At 48.1% G+C, this 18022-nt stretch overlaps 9 non-coding genes across 9 annotated transcripts; all 9 read left to right on the top strand.

Annotated features, from left to right (window-relative positions):
- Positions 1-1173: 1173 nt before the first annotated feature.
- trnap-cgg (transfer RNA proline (anticodon CGG)) lies at positions 1174-1245 on the top strand. Its single transcript has one exon. It is a non-coding gene; the product is annotated as a tRNA-Pro (tRNA).
- Positions 1246-1665: 420 nt separating this feature from the next.
- On the top strand, positions 1666-1737 carry trnaq-cug (transfer RNA glutamine (anticodon CUG)). The gene has a single exon. It is a non-coding gene; the product is annotated as a tRNA-Gln (tRNA).
- Positions 1738-9680: 7943 nt separating this feature from the next.
- Positions 9681-9752, top strand: trnap-agg (transfer RNA proline (anticodon AGG)). The gene has a single exon. It is a non-coding gene; the product is annotated as a tRNA-Pro (tRNA).
- Positions 9753-10680: 928 nt separating this feature from the next.
- trnaq-cug (transfer RNA glutamine (anticodon CUG)) lies at positions 10681-10752 on the top strand. Its single transcript has one exon. It is a non-coding gene; the product is annotated as a tRNA-Gln (tRNA).
- A 491-nt stretch (positions 10753-11243) lies between these two features.
- Positions 11244-11315, top strand: trnap-agg (transfer RNA proline (anticodon AGG)). The gene has a single exon. It is a non-coding gene; the product is annotated as a tRNA-Pro (tRNA).
- A 2236-nt stretch (positions 11316-13551) lies between these two features.
- On the top strand, positions 13552-13623 carry trnap-cgg (transfer RNA proline (anticodon CGG)). The gene has a single exon. It is a non-coding gene; the product is annotated as a tRNA-Pro (tRNA).
- A 1009-nt stretch (positions 13624-14632) lies between these two features.
- On the top strand, positions 14633-14704 carry trnap-agg (transfer RNA proline (anticodon AGG)). Its single transcript has one exon. It is a non-coding gene; the product is annotated as a tRNA-Pro (tRNA).
- A 1053-nt stretch (positions 14705-15757) lies between these two features.
- Positions 15758-15829, top strand: trnap-agg (transfer RNA proline (anticodon AGG)). The gene has a single exon. It is a non-coding gene; the product is annotated as a tRNA-Pro (tRNA).
- A 1408-nt stretch (positions 15830-17237) lies between these two features.
- Positions 17238-17309, top strand: trnap-agg (transfer RNA proline (anticodon AGG)). Its single transcript has one exon. It is a non-coding gene; the product is annotated as a tRNA-Pro (tRNA).
- The last annotated feature ends 713 nt before the right edge of the window (positions 17310-18022 follow it).

The following is an 18022-nucleotide window of genomic DNA, read 5'->3' as shown; positions in this document are numbered from 1 at the left end:
ACTCAGAGTGGAGCCGTGAATGCTTTTCGGACACCATTCTGATGCTTGCTGGTTAGTTGCTTTTCGCAGAGCCTCCTTGAATGTTTTCTACACTTCAAACAGATGTGCAGACACTGTTGGTTCCATGTTGTAACGGTTAACACTCTGGACTCTGAATCCAGTGATCCGAGTTCAAATCTCGGTGGAACCTTCAAGAGTCTGTCTGGCTGTGCTTGGCAAGGAGGAGCTTTGGGGTATGTCACAACTTTCTCTGTGGCAGTGTGTCTTAAAATGTATTGCTACAGTGGCCTCCTTTAACCATGGCCTCCAAACAATCTAGAACTACCATAAAACTGAGCTTGAACTAAATTGAGAAGACCGATGTCACCTGACCCTCTGTGGAGAAGCAGTACAGACCTCAGACAGCTTCTCATCAGCAAGATTTGCGTTGCAGTGCAACAATGTAGACTTCAGCTGTTAAATTCAGATCTTGTGTTTTGTCGTTGATATTTTAATCAACATTATTCTACAAAGGTAGGTTAAGCTAGAGCTGGTAGGTAAAAATTGAGTTTCTCAGAAATCTGGTCCGTGCATGAGCTCTATTTCTGCCCTTGTCAGCTAAGAGGCAGGATGTTGGAGCGACTGTAGCATCGAACAGAGTGAAATACGTGTCAAAGTGGCCTCCACTGAGCAGCAAATTGTGGCTCGTTGGTCTAGGGGTATGACTCTTGCTTAGGATGCGAGAGGTCCCGGGTTCAAAATCTGGACGAGCCCTCTTCTGTCTTTGCAGCATCTTTTCTTGAGCAGTTTCAGTCCATTCTGCCATCCCGGGTCAAACATACGCCACTGTCAATTAAGACTAAAGCTGCATCTGCATGTTTTCATGCCCACTTCTCTCTGCTCTTCTTAGTTCTTAATCTGCAGTTTAAACTTTGACTTGACATTTTTCTAAAATTGGTTTAGGAATGCAGCCCAAGCAGTGGAGATATGGCAAAAAATAGATTCTTGGATCGCTTCACAGCCCTGTGAGCCTTCATCTTGCATTTGCTAGTTGCAGGAGCATCTGAGGGCTTGTTGGTGTTGGGGTGTGTTTTTTTTATTTTATTGCTGTATGGGAGCAAGTGGACCCAAGTTCAAATCCCAGATGAGCCCGCTTTGCAGCTCCTTGTTTTGAGTAGTGTCTGGGTACATGGTGGCTCGTTGGTTTAGGGGTATGATTCTCGCTTCGGGTGTGAGAGGTCCCGGGTTCAAATCCCGGACAAGCCCACATTGAGCATATTGCTGAGAAGTATCAGTCATTTCTGCCTTCTTTCGGCCAATAATACTCCTGCATGTTTTCGTGCCGATTTCTCCCTGTTCGTAGTTCCTCATCTCCAATTTAAACTTTGTACAACACTTCGCTCGTTGGGTTCCCGCGCTTTCACTGAATGGTGTGTCTAAGATGGTTAAGATCGGCTGCCATGCAGGGTAGCTGTTTGTGGTTGACTGGAGGCTTGTGTCCTTTGCTTTGATGTTTTTCTCAATATTGGTTTACAAGGTTCAAAGGTCCCAGGTTCGATCCTGGGTTTACTCAGAGTGGAGCCGTGAATGCTTTTCGGACACGATTCTGATGCTTGCTGGTTAGTTGTGTTTCGCAGAGCCTCCTTGAATGTTTTCTACACTTCAAACAGATGTGCAGACACTGTTGGTTCCATGGTGTAAAGGTTAGCACTCTGGACTCTGAATCCAGTGATCCGAGTTCAAATCTCGGTGGAACCTTCAAGAGTCCTTGGCAAGGAGGAGCTTTGGGGTATGTCACAACTTTTTCCATAAAGTCCATTTTTTTTTGGAGCGTCCATTCAGGTATAAGTTTGAGGGCTCGTGTACGTGGGTTAAGGGGACCTGCGCGCTGACCCCAAAAGATTTTTGCCGGACGCGGCGTCGATGTCTGCCGGACAGCGCCGGCCCACTGGAGACCCCTGACCAGCCAGAAGGATCTGGACCCCCGATGGGCCCCGCGGAAGCCCACCCAAATTTGTGGCCCCTAAATGCCATTCAGCACTTCTCCACAGGGTGGCGCACGGAGCAGTACACCTCAGGTTAAAACAGTGGCATTTACCCGAATGGGGGGTGGACAATTTTTTTGCCCACGAAACCTATATTTGTCCATTTGACCTTTAAAGTTACAGAATGACCACGGAACCGATGCGGACCCCCGTCGGACCCCCAACCCAGGTCCCACGAACCCATTATTTGTCCATTTGACCATTATATTCACACAATGACTGCGGATCCTCTTTGGACCCCTTGCGGACCCCCACCCTGGGTCCCACGAACCCAGTATTTGTCCATTTGACCATTATATTCACACAATGACTGCGGATCATCTGCGGACCACTTGCGGACCCCCACCCTGGGTCCCACGAACCCACTATTTGTCCATTTGACCATTATTTTCACACAATGACTGCGGATCATCTGCGGACCACTTGCGGACCCCCACCCTGGGTCCCACGAACCCACTATTTGTCCAGTTGACCATTATATTCACAGAATGACCACGGATCACATGCGGAACATTTGCGGACCCCACCCCTGGTCCCACGGACCCAATATTTGTCCATTTGACCATTAGCGTTAGAAATGGGCCTCGGTTGGACATTTTTTTCTGAGACATCCCAGGGGCCCAAAACTTGGAACGGTGGCTCCATGGGCCTCCCCCAGTGAGCTTACGAAGGCCCGGGGCCCAAGAGCCCTTGCAATCAGTGTCCACGAACCCGCTATGCTTAACACATTCAAATAAATGGCAGGTGGTATTTTTTTTAGAAAAGTCCCAGGGGCCCGAAATTCGGAACGGTGGCTCTTTGGGGCCCATGGATCGTGCAGTCAAAAGCGCGGGGCCCTAGTGCGATGCACTTTTTTTCCTTTAGTGCTACGACTACGTGCTTCGGGGCCCTGGGTGAGGGGCCCCTGAGATGCCAGAATCTCAAATCTGGGGGCCCTACAACCTATCGTCTCCGAACTGTGGACGTCCCACCTCCCATCAAAACGCGTAACACTTTTGTGGACGTGGGGTCCCTTCTGTGACCGTTTGACCCCTAAAGAAGGTCGTAGGGCCACCAGACTTCTGTGCCTGGTTGAGGGGATTCCCTCGAGACACATATCCAAAATTCCGCCCGATCGGACCCTTGGGAGTCGTGTCCACGAATCAGCTAGGCCGAACGCAAGGGAATAAATGGCAGATGGGATTTTTTTAGAAACGTCCCAGGGGCCCGAAATTTGGAACGGTGGCTCCTGCGGGGCCCTAGAGCGTGCTGTCAAAAGCGCGAGGACTTAGCGCGATGCACTTTTTTTCCTTGGTTCCTAGGGCTACTTACTTTTGGGCCCTGGGTGAGGGGCCCCTGAGATGCCAGAATCTCAAATCTGGGGGCCCTACGACCTACCGTCTCCGATATGTGGACATCCCACCTTCAATCAAAATGCGTACCTGTTTGGTGGACGTGGGCTCCCTTCTGTAACCCTTTGACCCCTTAATTAGATCGTAGGGCCACCAGACTTCTATGCCCGTTTGAGGGGATCCCCCCGAGACACATATCCAAATTTCGGCCCGATCGGACCGTTGCAAACCGTGTCCACAAACCCGCTAGTCCGAACCCATTCAAGTAAATGGCAGGTGGGACTTTTTTAGAAAAGTCCAACGGACCCAAAATTCAGTTTGGTGGGTCAAGGGGCCGCCTCGAGTGATCTGCCAATGGCGCACGGCCGTAGGGACCTTGCAAGTCATGTCCACGGAACAACTATTCTAATACTGTAGAATATGCATAGAAAAAAATTTGGTTAATTTCCCCATATGTGGTGCATGTCCACCAGCAATTTATTTGATGGGATATGTGTCCACTTGCAGTTTATTACATAGCATTCCTATATGAATATATGGAAAGTGGGATATGTGTTCACTTGCTGTTTATTAAATAGCAATTCTCTTACTGTTAATGAAAACACCTCTACTGTACTCAGCACGCTCAGCAGAGTCCATTCATGCCAGTTTTATTGCACCAAAATGTTTATTTTACTGCACCAAAATCGGGTCAGAGTAAGACCTCCAGAAGGCCTACCGAACACCGCTGCCCCCCATCCATAACACCCCGGGGGGCGGAGTTATGGCCCACCACATTTTTGATAGTCAAATGGAAGGAAGAGACCTAGCGACTTGAAACTTTTTTTATTATGAGGCCTAGAGAAAACACTTGTACTGTACTCAGGGCACTCAGAGGAATCCATTTTTGTAAGTTTTATCCCATTATACTGTAGAAATATGCATAGAAAAAATGTTTCAAAAAATAATTTCACCACATGTGGTGCATGTTAACCAAAATGTCACACACTTTGCCAAGCTGTAACTCCGCCAAAACGGGGCCAAACTGAACCAAAATCGGGTCAAAGTCAGACCAGGGTGCCCTCTATCCGACGACATCAGCCCCATGTCCCTATGACCCCGGGGCTTGAGTTACGGCCCCCAAAATGTGGAATTTAAACCGTTATAACTCAGGAACCGGACCACTCAGGAACTCGTGGGTGGTCGCATACGGTAGGCCCCTCGACCCTCTAGGGATCTCCCGAATTTCAGCCCCGGGGTCCACCGCATCGCGGAGAAATTAGCAAAAAAATAGTACCATCCACCCGCCCTCGCACCTACTCATCCATGCCGGCCAGGGTGCACCCTCCCCGGCTAGAGAAGGCAGCTCGAGGGGGTGGAAGTCGGAAGAAAAAATTTTTCATGAGACCTAGAGAAAACACTTGTACTGTACTCAGGGCACTCAGAGGAATCCATTTTTGTAAGTTTTATCCCATTATACTGTAGAAATATGCATAGAAAAAATGTTGGATTTTGGTGAATATTAACCAAAATGTCACACACTTTGCCAAACTGTAACTCCCCCACAACGGGGCCAAACTGCACCAAAATCGGGTCAAAGTCAGACCAGGGGGACCTCTATCCGACGCCACCAGCTCCAAGTCCCTGAACCCCCGGGAGGCGGAGATACGGTGCCCCAAATTTGGTGTCCATCCAATATGAATAAATGGCAAGTGGGATATGTGTCCAACTTAGGTTTAACAAAAAGCAATTGTATTAAATTTGATTTAATTAAATATAGGCAATATTGTTGATCAAAACGCCTGCAGTGTACTCAGACAGCTCAGCAGAGTCCATTCATGTAAATTTTATCACAATATACTGTAGAATTTGCATAAAAAATAATGTCCACGGGAGCACTTCGGAGGTCCCGCTGAATAAATTGTAAATGGAATTTTTTTTTGAAAAAACCTCCCATTTGCCATTTATTCAGCACGCCCTTCCTAATTGTTCCGTGGACAGATCAATTTTAGCGGTTTCGTGGTTGAAGTCTCATCAGCTGTACTCTGCAAGCTTCCAGGAATCCATTTTTGTAAGTTTTATCCCATAATACTGTAGAATTTGCATAAAAATAAGCGTTGAATTTAGGCACACATGTGCACCACATGTGGTGCGAATCTCACTTTTCATTAAATAACATCTGTATTTAACTTTATTTATTTTTATTATTTTATTTATGTGTGTTATTGTTAATGAAAAGACCTTTACTGTACTCAGGACACCCAGAGGAATCCATTCATGTAAGTTTTATCCAATAATAATGTAAAATATGCATAAAAATGTATGTCCACGGGAGCGCTATGGAGGTCCCGCTGAATAAATTGTAAATGGACATTTTTTTTTAAAAAACCTCCCGTTTGCCATTTATTCAGCATGCCCTTCCTAATGGTTCCGTGGACAGATAAATTTTAGTGATTTCGTGGTTGAAGTCTCATCTGCTGTACACTGCAAGCTCCGAAGAACCCATTTTTGTAAGTTTTGTCCCATAATACTGTAGAATTATGCATAGGATTTTGGTTAATTTCACCACATGTGGTGCATGTCCACCCGCAATTTATTTGAACCCCATTCAAATATATGGCAGGTGGGACTTTTTTAGAAAAATCCCAGAGGCCCGAAATTCGGATCGGTGGGTCCAGGGGCCGCCGCGAGTGAGCTGATGAAAGCGCGGGACCCTAAGGTGAGGGAAAAATTCCGAGCCTCCTGCACAAAATCTCCCCCTCAGCCCTCTGTGACTCTTACATGATCAGAGCATTTTGAGAGATTTGAGGGTGCCGGGCGGGCATTTTTTTTCAAGGTCCTACAGCTTCGTGCTTTGGGGACATGGGAGAGGGGCCCCTGAGATGCTCGAATCTCGAATCTGGGGGCCCTACGACCCATAGTCTCCGAAGGGCGGATGTCCCACCTCCAATGTAAACACGTACCGGTTTGGTGGACAATCCCTCTGGTTTTTGACCTTTTGACCCCTAAGGAAGGTCGTAGGGCCACCAAACCTCTCTGCCCGGTCAAGGGGGTCCCCATGAGGCAATCATACCAAATTCGGCCCGATCCGACCCCGGCGAGCCGTGTCCACGAAACCGCTAGGCCGAATCTCAAATCTGGGGGCCCTACGACCTACCCTCTCCGAACTTTGGAAGTCCCACCTCCAATCAAAACGTGTACCTGTTTGGTGGACGTGGGGTCCCTTCTGTGACCGTTTGACCCCTAAAGAAGGTCGTAGGGCCACCAGACTTTTATGCCCAGTCGAGGGGGTCCCCATGAGACACATATCCAAAATTCGGCCCGATCGGACCCTTGCGAGTCCTGTCCACGAACCCGCTAGGCCGAAAACATTCAAGTATATGGCAGGAGAGACTTTTTTAGAAAAGACCCAGGGGCCCGAAATTCGGATCGGTGGGTCAAGGGGCCGCCCCGAGTGAGCTTCCGAAAGCGCGTGGCCCTGGGGCCCTCGCGAGTTGTGTCCACGAATCCGCTAGGCCGAACCCATTCAAGTATGTGGCAGGTGGGACTTTTTTAGAAAAGACCCAGTGGCCCGAAATTCGGATCGGTGGGTCCAGGGGCCGCCCCGATTGAGCTGCCGAAAGAGCGGGGCCCAAAGGCAAGGGAAAAATTCGGAGCCTACTGCACAAAATCTCTCCCTTGGCCCTCTCTGACTCTTACATGATCAGAGCCTTTTGAGAGATTTCAGGGTGCCCGACGGGTATTTTTTTTCAAGGTCCTACAGCTTCGTGCTTTGGGGACATGGGAGAGGGGCCACTGAGATGCAAGAATCTGGAATATGGGGGCCCTACGTCCTATCGTCTCCGAACTGTGGATGTCCCACCTTCAATCAAAACGTGTACCGATTTGGTGGATGTGGGGTCACTTCTTTGACTGTTTGACCCCTAAAGAAGGTCATAGGGCCACCAGACTTCTATGCCCGGTTGAGTGGGTCCCCATGAGACACATATCCAAAATTCGGCCCGATCGGACCCTTGCGAGTCCTGTCCACGAACCAGCTAGGCCAAAAACATTCAAGTATATGGCAGGTGGGACTTTTTTAGAAAAGACCCAGGGGCCCGAAATTCGGATCGGTGGGTCAAGGGGCCGCACCGAGTGAGCTTCCGAAAGTGCGGGGCCCTGGGGCCCTCGCGAGTTGTGTCCACGAATCCGCTAGGCCGAACCCATTCAAGTATGTGGGAGGTGGGACTTTTTTAAAAAAAGACCCAGGGGCCCGAAATTCGGATCGGTGGGTCCAGGGGCCGCCCTGATTGAGCTGCCGAAAGAGCGGGGCCCTAAGGCGAGGGGAAAATTTGGAGCCTCCTGCACAAAATCTTGATGATCTTACATGATCAGAGCCTTTTGAGAGATTTCAGGGTGCCGGATGGGAATTTTTTTTCAAGGTCCTACAGCTTCGTGCTTTGGGGACGGAGAGGGGCCCCTGAGATGCGAGAATCTCGAATCTCGGGGCCCTACGACCCATCGTCTCCGATGGGCGGATGTCCCATCTCCAATGTAAACGCGTACCGGTTTGGTGGACAAGCGCTCCCTTTTTTGACCCTTTGACCCCTAAATAAGGTCGTAGGGTCACCAGACTTCTATGCCCGGTCGAGGTGGCCCCCATGAGACACATATCCAAAATTCGGCCTGGTCGGACCCCGGCGAGCTGTGTCCACGAAACGGCTAGGCCGAACACATTCAAGTAAATGGCAGGTGGGATTTTTTTAGAAACGTCCTAGGGGCCCGAAATTTGGATCAGTGGCTCCTGAGGGCCCCTAGAACGTGCTGTCAAAAGCGCGAGGACCTAGCGCGATGCACTTTTTTTCCATGGGTCCTACGACTACGTGTTTCGGGGCCCTTGTTGAGGGGCCCCTGAGATGCCAGAATCTCAAATCTGGGGGCCCTACGACCTATCGTCTCCGAACTGTGGACGTCCAACCTCCCATCAAAACGCGTACCGCTTTTGTGGACGTGGGGTCCCTTCTGTGACGGTTTGACCCCTAAAGAAGGTCGTAGGGCCACCAGACTTCTGTGCCCGGTCGAGGGGATGCCCTCGAGACACATATCCAAAATTCGAAAATTCGCCCGATCGGACCCTTGGGAGTCGTGTCCACGAGTCCGCTAGGCCGAATGCATGGGAATAAATGGCAGGTGGGATTTTTTTAGAAATGTCCCAGGGGTCCCAAATTTCACAGCGGGGTCCGTGGGGCCCCCCCAGTGACCTCACCGAGACCGCGGGCCGATCGGAACGACTTGCGTCGGCGACCCCGAAATGGCCAGAGGGGGCGCCGGTGAGCGCCCGCGGGGCGGGGACGCCCACCCCCCACCTCTGGGACCCTTTTGGGAACGTTCCGTAAAAATAGTGGAAAATTGGACAAATAGTGGTTCCGTGGGACCGGGGGTCCTCGCGGCTCGAGGGTCCGATCCGCGGTAATAATGGTTAAATGGACAAATAATTGTTTCGTGGTCACGGGGGTCCGCACAGCGGACCCATATGACGGGTGGACAAAACGCAGCTAGCTGGGATGCGAAGCCCACCCTAGAACAGCCCCGGCCATTCGTTTAATGGGAGAAAGGCCAAATAATAGGGTCCTGGGAGCGAATACCCCCAACGGCCAGCAGAACGATGGCAAAAGGACCTATATAGGGTTCGTGGGAGGTGGGGGTGGGGTGGGGGGGCTCTCCCGGTGGTCAACATCACCCCCTAGAGGTGTCAATACTTGGTTTACTGCGGATTCCCTACGGAAAAGGGGGGTAAGCCGACTCGTCCCGTTGGCCAGTTTTCTAAAGGAGAAAATGGATCCAAACTGACAGTACAATCCCTTCGAACCATTATGCGGTATATGGCAATTTAAATGAATGGGGTTTTTTCCACGAACCCATTATGTGTACTACCTCTGTGGCAGTGTGTCTTAAAATGTATTGCTACAGTGGCCTCCTTTAACCATGGCCTCCAAACAATCTAGAACTCACATAAAACTGAGCTAGAACTTAATTGAGAAGACCGATGTCACCTGACCCTCTGTGGAGAAGCAGTACAGACCTCAGATAGCTTCTCATCAGCAAGATTTGCGTGGCAGTGCCACAACGTAGACTTCAGCTGTTAAATTCAGCTCTTGTGTTTTGTCGTTGATATTTTAATCAACATTATTCTACAAAGGTAGGTTAAGCTAGAGCTGGTAGGTAAAAATTGAGTTTCTCAGAAATCTGGTCAGTGCATGAGTTCTATTTCTGCCCTTGTCAGCTAAGAGGCAGGATGTTGGAGCGACCGTAGCATCGAACAGAGTGAATTACATGGCAAAGTAGCCTCCACTAAGCAGCAACTTGTGGCTCGTTGGTCTAGGGGTATGATTCTCGCTTAGGGTGCGAGAGGTCCCGGGTTCAAATCCCGGACGAGCCCTCTTCTGTCTTTGCAGAATCTTTTCTTGAGCAGTTTCAGTCCATTCTGCCATCCCGGGTCAATCATACGCCACTGTCAATTAAGACTAAAGCTGCATCTGCATGTTTTCATGCCCACTTCTCTCTGCTCTTCTTAGTTCTTAATCTGCAGTTTAAACTTTGACTTGACATTTTTCCAAAAATTGGTTTAGGAATGCAGCCCAAGCAGTGGAGATATGGCAAAAAATAGATTCTTGGATCGCTTTACGGCCCTGTGAGCCTTCATCTTGCGTTTGCTAGATGCAGTAGCATCTGAGGGCTTGTTGGTGTTGGGGTGTGTTTTTTTTTTTCTATTGCTGTATGGGAGCAAGTGGACCCAAGTTCAAATCCCAGATGAACCCGCTTTGCAGCTCCTTGTTTTGAGTAGTGTCTGGTTACATGGTGGCTCGTTGGTCTAGGGGTATAATTTTTGCTTCAGGTGTGCGAGGTCCCGGGTTCAAATCCCGGACGAACCCACATTGAGCATATTGCTGAGAAGTATCAGTCATTTCTGCCTTCTTTTGGCCAATAATACTCCTGCTTGTTTTCGTACCGATTTCTCCCTGTTCGTAGTTCCTCATCTGCAATTTAAACTTGTACAACACTTCGCTCTTTGGGTTCCCGCACTTTCACTAAAAGGTGGGGGTGTGTCTAAGATGGTTCAGATCGGTAGCCGTTTGCGGTTGACTGGAGGCTCGGGTCCTTTGCTTTGATGTTTTTCTCAATATTGGTTTACAAGGTTCTGAGAGCGTTACACTGAACATTTAAAGGTCCCAGGTTCGATCCTGGGTTTACTCAGAGTGGAGCCGTGAATGCTTTTCGGACACCATTCTGATGCTTGCTGGTTAGTTGCTTTTCGCAGAGCCTCCTTGAATGTTTTCTACACTTCAAACAGTTGTGCAGACACTGTTGGTTCCATGGTGTAATGGTTAGCACTCTGGACTCTGAATCCAGTGATCCGAGTTCAAATCTTGGTGGAACCTTCAAGAGTCTGTCTGGCTGTGCTTGGCAAGGAGGTGCTTTGGGGTATGTCACAACTTTCTCTGTGGCAGTGTGTCTTAAAATGTATTGCTACAGTGGCCTCCTTTAACCATGGCCTCCAAACAATCTAGAACTCACATAAAACTGAGCTGGAACTAAATTGAGAAGATCGATGTCACCTGACCCTCTGTGGAGAAGCAGTACAGACCTCAGACAGCTTCTCATCAGCAAGATTTGCGTGGCAGTGCCACAATGTAGACTTCAGCTGTTAAATTCAGCTCTTGTGTTTTGTCGTTGATATTTTAATCAACATTATTCTACAAAGGTAGGTTAAGCTAGAGCTGGTAGGTAAAAATTGAGTTTCTCAGAAATCTGGTCTTTGCATGAGCTCTATTTCTGCCCTTGTCAGCTAAGAGGCAGGATGTTGGAGCGACCATAGCATCGAACATAGTGAAATACGTGGCAAAGTGGCCTCCACTGAGTAGCAACTTGTGGCTCGTTGGTCTAGGGGTATGATTCTCGCTTAGGGTGTGAGAGGTCCCGGGTTCAAATCCCGGACCAGCCCTCTTCTGTCTTTGAAGTATCTTTTCTTGAGCAGTTTCAGTCCATTCTGCCATCCCGGGTTAATCATACGCCACTGTCAATTAAGACTAAAGCTGCGTCTGCATGTATTCATGCCCACTTCTCTCTGCTCTTCTTAGTTCTTAATCTGCAGTTTAAACTTTGACTTGACATTTTTCCAAAAATTGGTTTAGGAATGCAGCCCAAGCAGTGGAGATATGGCAAAAAATAGATTCTTGGATCGCTTTACGGCCCTGTGAGCCTTCATCTTGCGTTTGCTAGATGCAGTAGCATCTGAGGGCTTGTTGGTGTTGGGGTGTGTTTTTTTTTTCTATTGCTGTATGGGAGCAAGTGGACCCAAGTTCAAATCCCAGATGAACCCGCTTTGCAGCTCCTTGTTTTGAGTAGTGTCTGGTTACATGGTGGCTCGTTGGTCTAGGTGTATGATTCTCGCTTCAGGTGTGCGAGGTCCCGGGTTCAAATCCCGGATGAACCCACATTGAGCATATTGCTGAGAAGTATCAGTCATTTCTGCCTTCTTTCGGCCAATAATACTCCTGCTTGTTTTCGTACCGATTTCTCCCTGTTCGTAGTTCCTCATCTCCAATTTAAACTTTGTACAACACTTCGCTCTTTGGGTTCCCGCGCTTTCACTGAAAGGTGGGGGTGTGTCTAAGATGGTTCAGATCGGCTGCCGTGCAGGGTAGCCGTTTGCGGTTGACTGGAGGCTCGGGTCCTTTGCTTTGATGTTTTTCTCAATATTGGTTTACAAGGTTCAGAGAGCGTTACACTGAACATTTAAAGGTCCCAGGTTCGATCCTGGGTTTACTCAGAGTGGAGCCGTGAATGCTTTTCGGACACCATTCTGATGCTTGCTGGTTAGTTGCTTTTCGCAGAGCTTCCTTGAATGTTTTCTACACTTTAAACAGATGTGCAGACACTGTTGGTTCCATGGTGTAACGGTTAGCACTCTGGACTCTGATTTCAGTGATCCAAGTTCAAATCTTGGTGGAACCTTCAAGAGTCTGTCTGGCTGTGCTTGGCAAGGAGGGGCTTTGGGGTATGTCACAACTTTCTCTGTGGCAGTGTGTCTTAAAATGTACAGCTACAGTGGCCTCCTTTAACCATGGCCTCCAAACAATCTAGAACTCACATAGATTTGAACCCGGGACCTCTCGCACCCTAAGCAAGAATCTTACCCCTAGACCAACGAGCCACAAGTTGCTGCTCAGTGGATGCCACTTTGTCAGAAATCTGGTCAGAGCTCTATTTCTGCCCTTGTCAGCTAAGAGGCAGGATGTTGGAGCGACCGTAGCATCGAACAGAGTGAAATACGTGGCAAAGTGGCCTCCACTGAGCAGCAACTTGGTGGTACCTTCAAGAGTCTGTCTGGCTGTGCTTGGCAAGGAGGTGCTTTGGGGTATGTCACAACTTTCTCTGTGGCAGTGTGTCTTAAAATGTATTGCTACAGTGGCCTCCTTTAACCATGGCCTCCAAACAATCTAGAACTCACATAAAACTGAGCTGGAACTAAATTGAGAAGACCGATGTCACCTGACCCTCTGTGGAGAAGCAGTAAAGACCTCAGACAGCTTCTCATCAGCAAGATTTGCGTGGCAGTGCCACAATGTAGACTTCTGCTGTTAAATTCAGCTTGTCTGTTTTGTAGTTGATATTTTAATCAACATTATTCCACAAAGGTAGGCCAAGCTAGAGCTGGTAGGTAAAAAAATTTCTGAGGTTTCTCAGAAATCTGGTCATTGCATCTGGTCAGAGCTCTATTTCTGCCCTTGTCAGCTAAGAGGCAGGATGTTGGAGTGACAGTAGCATCGAACAGAGTGAAATACGTGGCAAAGGGGCCTCCACTGAGCAGCAACTTGTGGCTCGTTGGTCTAGGGGTATGATTCTCGCTTAGGGTGCGAGAGGTCCCGGGTTCAAATACCAGACGAGCCCTCTTCTGTCTTTGCAGCAAACTTTGACTTGACATTTTTCCAAAAATTGGTTTAGGAATGCAGCCCAAGCAGTGGAGATATGGCAGAAAAATAGATTCTTGGATCGCTTCACAGCCCTGTGAGCCTTCATCTTGCGTTTGCTAGATGCAGGAGCATCTGAGGGCTTGTTGGTGTTGAGGTATGGTTTTTTTTCTTTTATTGCTGTGTGGGAGCAAGTGGGTCAAAGTTCAAATCCCAGATGAGCCCGCTTTGCAGCTCCTTGTTTTGAGTAGTGTCTGGGTACATGGTGGCTCGTTGGTCTAGGGGTATGATTCTCGCTTCGGGTGTGAGAGGTCCTGGGTTCAAATCCCGGACGAGCCCACATTGAGCATATTGCTGAAAAGTATCAGTTAATTTTGCCTTCTTTCGGTCAATAGTACTCCTGCATGTTTTCGTGCTGATTTCTCCCTGTTCGTAGTTCCTCATCTGCAATTTAAACTTTGTACAACACTTCGCTCTTTGGGTTCCCGCACTTTCACTGAAAGGTGGGGGTGTGTCTAAGATGGTTCAGATCGGCTGCCATGCAGGGTACCTGTTTGCGGTTGACTGGAGGCTCGTGTCCTTTGCTTTGATGTTTTTCTCAATATTGGTTTACAAGGTTCAGAGAGCGTTACACTGAACATTTAAAGGTCCCAAGTTCGATCCTGGGTTTACTCAGAGTGGAGCCGTGTATGCTTTCGGATACCATTCTGATGCTTGCTGGTTAGTTGCTTTTCGCAGAGCCTCCTTGAATGTTTTCTACACTTCAAACAGATGTGCAGACACTGTTGGTTCCATGGTGTAACGGTTAGCACTCTGGACTCTGAATCCAGTGGTCCGAGTTCAACTCTTGGTGGAACCTTGGGGTCTGTCTGGCTGTGCTTGGCAAGGAGGAGCTTTGAGGTAGGTCACAACTTTCTCTGTGGCAGTGTGTCTTAATATGTATTGCTACAGTGGCCTCCTTTAACCATGGCCTCCAAACAATGTAGAACTCACATAAAACTGAGCTGGAACTAAATTGAGAAGACCGATGTCACCTGACCCTCTGTGGAGAAGCAGTACAGACCTCAGACAGCTTCTCATCAGCAAGATTTGCGTGGCAGTGCCACAATGTAGACTACTGCTGTTAAATTCAGCTCTTGTGTTTTGTCGTTGATATTTTAATCAACATTATTCTACAAAGGTAGGCCAAGCTAGAGCTGGTAGGTAAAAATTGAGTTTCTCAGAAATCTGGTCAGTGCATGAGCTCTATTTCTGCCCTTGTCAGCTAAGAGGCAGGATGTTGGAGTGACAGTAGCATCGAACAGAGTGAAATACGTGGCAAAGGGGCCTCCACTGAGCAGCAACTTGTGGCTCGTTGGTCTAGGTGTATGATTCTCGCTTAGGGTGCGAGAGGTCCCGGGTTCAAATCCCGGATGAGCCCTCTTCTGTCTTTGCAGCATCTTTTCTTGAGCAGTTTCAGTCCATTCTGCCATCCCGGGTCAATCATACGCCACTGTCAATTAAGACTAAAGTCAACTCCTGCATGTTTTCGTGCTAATTTCTCCCTGTTCGTAGTTCCTCATCTGCAATTTAAACTTTGTACAACACTTCGCTCTTTGGGTTCCCGCACTTTCAGTGAAAGGTGGGGGTGTGTCTAAGATGGTTCAGATCGGCTGCCATGCAGGGTAGCCGTTTGCGGTTGACTGGAGGCTCGTGTCCTTTGCTTTGATGTTTTTCTCAATATTTGTTTACAAGGTTAAGAGAGCGTTACACTGAACATTTAAAGGTCCCAGGTTCGATCCTGGGTTTACTCAGAGTGGAGCCGTGAATGCTTTCGGACACCATTCTGATGCTTGCTGGTTAGTTGCTTTTCGCAAATGCTCCTTGAATGTTTTCTACACTTCAAACAGATGTGCAGACAATGTTGGTTCCATGGTGTAATGGTTAGCACTCTGGACTCTGAATCCATTGATCCGAGTTCAACTCTTGGTGGAACCTTGGGGTCTGTCTGGCTGTGCTTGGCAAGGAGGAGCTTTGGGGTAGGTCACAACTTTCTCTGTGGCAGTGTGTCTTAAAATGTATTGCTATAGTGGCCTCCTTTAACCATGGCCTCCAAACAATCTATAACGCACATAAAACTGAGCTGGAACTAAATTGAGAAGACAGATGTCACCTGACCCTCTGTGGAGAAGCAGTACAGACCTCAGACAGCTTCTCATCAGCAAGATTTGCGTGGCAGTGCCACAATGTAGACTTCTGCTGTTAAATTCAGCTCTTGTGTTTTGTCGTTGATATTTTAATCAACATTATTTTACAAAGGTAGGCCAAGCTAGAGCTGGTAGGTAAAAATTGAGTTTCTCAGAAATCTGGTCAGTGCATCCGGTCAGAGCTCTATTTCTGCCCTTGTCAGCTAAGAGGCAGGATGTTGGAGCGACCGTAGCATTGTACAGAGTGAATTACATGGCAAAGTGGCCTCCACTGAGCAGCAACTTGTGGCTCGTTGGTCTAGGGGTATGATTCTTGCTTAGGGTGCGAGAGGTCCTGGGTTCAAATCCCGGACGAGCCCTCTTCTGTCTTTGCAGCATCATTTCTTGAGCAGTTTCAGTCCATTCTGCCATCCCGGGTCAATCATACGCCACTGTCAATTAAGACTAAAGCTGTGTCTGCATGTTTTCATGCCCACTTCTCTCTGCCCTTCTTAGTTCTTAATCTGCAGTTTAAACTTTGAATTGACATTTTTCCAAAAATTGGTTTAGGAATGCAGCCCAAGCAGTGGAGATATGGCAAAAAATAGATTCTTGGATCGCTTTACGGCCCTGTGAGCCTTCATCTTGCGTTTGCTAGTTGCAGTAGCATCTGAGGGCTTGTTGGTGTTGGGGTGTGTTTTTTTTTCTTCTATTGCTGTATGGGAGCAAGTGTGAGAGGTGTGAGAGGTCCCGGGTTCAAATCCCGAACGAGCCCACATTGAGCATATTGCTGAGAAGTATCAGTCATTTCTGCCTTCTATCAGCCAATAATACTCCTGCATGTTTTCGTGCCGATTTCTCCCTGTTCGTAGTTCCTCATCTCCAATTTAAACTTTGTACAACACTTCGCTCTTTGGGTTCCCGCGCTTTCACTGAAAGGTGGGGGTGTGTCTAAGATGGTTCAGGTCGGCTGCCATGCAGGGTAGCCGTTTGCGGTTGACTGGAGGCTCGGGTCCTTTGCTTTGATGTTTTTCTCAATATTGGTTTACAAGGTTCAGAGAGCGTTACAGCTGAACATTTAAAGGTCCCAGGTTCGATCCTGGGTTTACTCAGAGTGGAGCCGTGAATGCTTTTCGGACACCATTCTGATGCTTGCTGGTTATTTGCTTTTCGCAGAGCCTCCTTGAATGTTTTCTACACTTCAAACAGATGTGCAGACACTGTTGGTTCCATGGTGTAACGGTTAGCACTCTGGACTCTGAATCCAGTGATCCGAGTTAAAATCTTGGTGGAACCTTCAAGAGTCTGTCTGGCTGTGCTTGGCAAGGAGTAGCTTTGGGGTATGTCACAACTTTCTCTGTGGCAGTGTGTCTTAAAATGTATTGCTACAGTGGCCTCCTTTAACCATGGCCTCCAAACAATCTATAACGCACATAAAACTGAGCTGGAACTAAATTGAGAAGACAGATGTCACCTGACCCTCTGTGGAGAAGCAGTACAGACCTCAGACAGCTTCTCATCAGCAAGATTTGCGTGGCAGTGCCACAATGTAGACTTCAGCTGTTAAATTCAGCTCTTGTGTTTTGTCGTTGATATTTTAATCAACATTATTCTACAAAGGTAGGTTAAGCTAGAGCTGGTAGGTAAAAATTGAGTTTTTTAGAAATCTGGTCAGTGCATGAGCTCTATTTCTGCCCTTGTCAGCTAAGAGGCAGGATGTTGGAGCGACCGTAGCATCGAACAGAGTGAAATACGTGGCAAAGTGGCATCCACTGAGCAGCAACTTGTGGCTCGTTGGTCTAGGGGTATGATTCTCGCTTAGGGTGCGAGAGGTCCCGGGTTCAAATCCCGGACGAGCCCTCTTCTGTCTTTGCAGCATCTTTTCTTGAGCAGTTTCAGTCCATTCTGCCATCCCGGGTCAATCATACGCCACTGTCAATTAAGACTAAAGCTGCGTCTGCATGTTTTCATGCCCACTTCTCTTTGCTCTTCTTAGTTCTTAATCTGCAGTTTAAAGTTTGACTTTACATTTTTCCAAAAATTGGTTTAGGAATGCAGCCCAAGTAGTGGAGATATGGCAAAAAATAGATTCTTGGATCGCTTTACGGCCCTGTGAGCCTTCATCTTGCGTTTGCTAGATGCAGGAGCATCTGAGGGCTTGTTGGTGTTGGGGTGTGTTTTTTTTTTCTTTTATTGCTGTATGGGAGCAAGTGGGCCCAAGTTCAAATCCCAGATGAGCCCGCTTTGCTGCTCCTTGTTTTGAGTAGTGTCTGGGTGCATGGTGGCTTGTTGGTCTAGGGGTATGATTCTCGCTTCGGGTGTGAGAGCTCCCTGGTTCAAATCCCGGACGAGCCCACATTGAGCATATTGCTGAGAAGTATCAATCAATTCTGCCTTCTTTCGGTCAATAGTACTCCTGCATATTTTCGTGCCGATATCTCCCTGTTCGTAGTTCCTCATCTGCAATTTAAACTTTGTACAACACTTCGCTCTTTGGGTTCCTGCACTTTCACTGAAAGTTGGGGGTGTGTTTAAGATGGTTCAGATCGGCTGCCATGCAGGGTAGCCGTTTG

The sequence above is a fragment of the Carassius carassius genome, chromosome 1, assembly GCF_963082965.1.
Source record: "Carassius carassius chromosome 1, fCarCar2.1, whole genome shotgun sequence".
NCBI classification, from domain to species: domain Eukaryota; kingdom Metazoa; phylum Chordata; class Actinopteri; order Cypriniformes; family Cyprinidae; genus Carassius; species Carassius carassius.
Note: the sequence above shows the minus strand (reverse complement) of the source record. Positions and strands in the feature narration are given on the sequence as shown.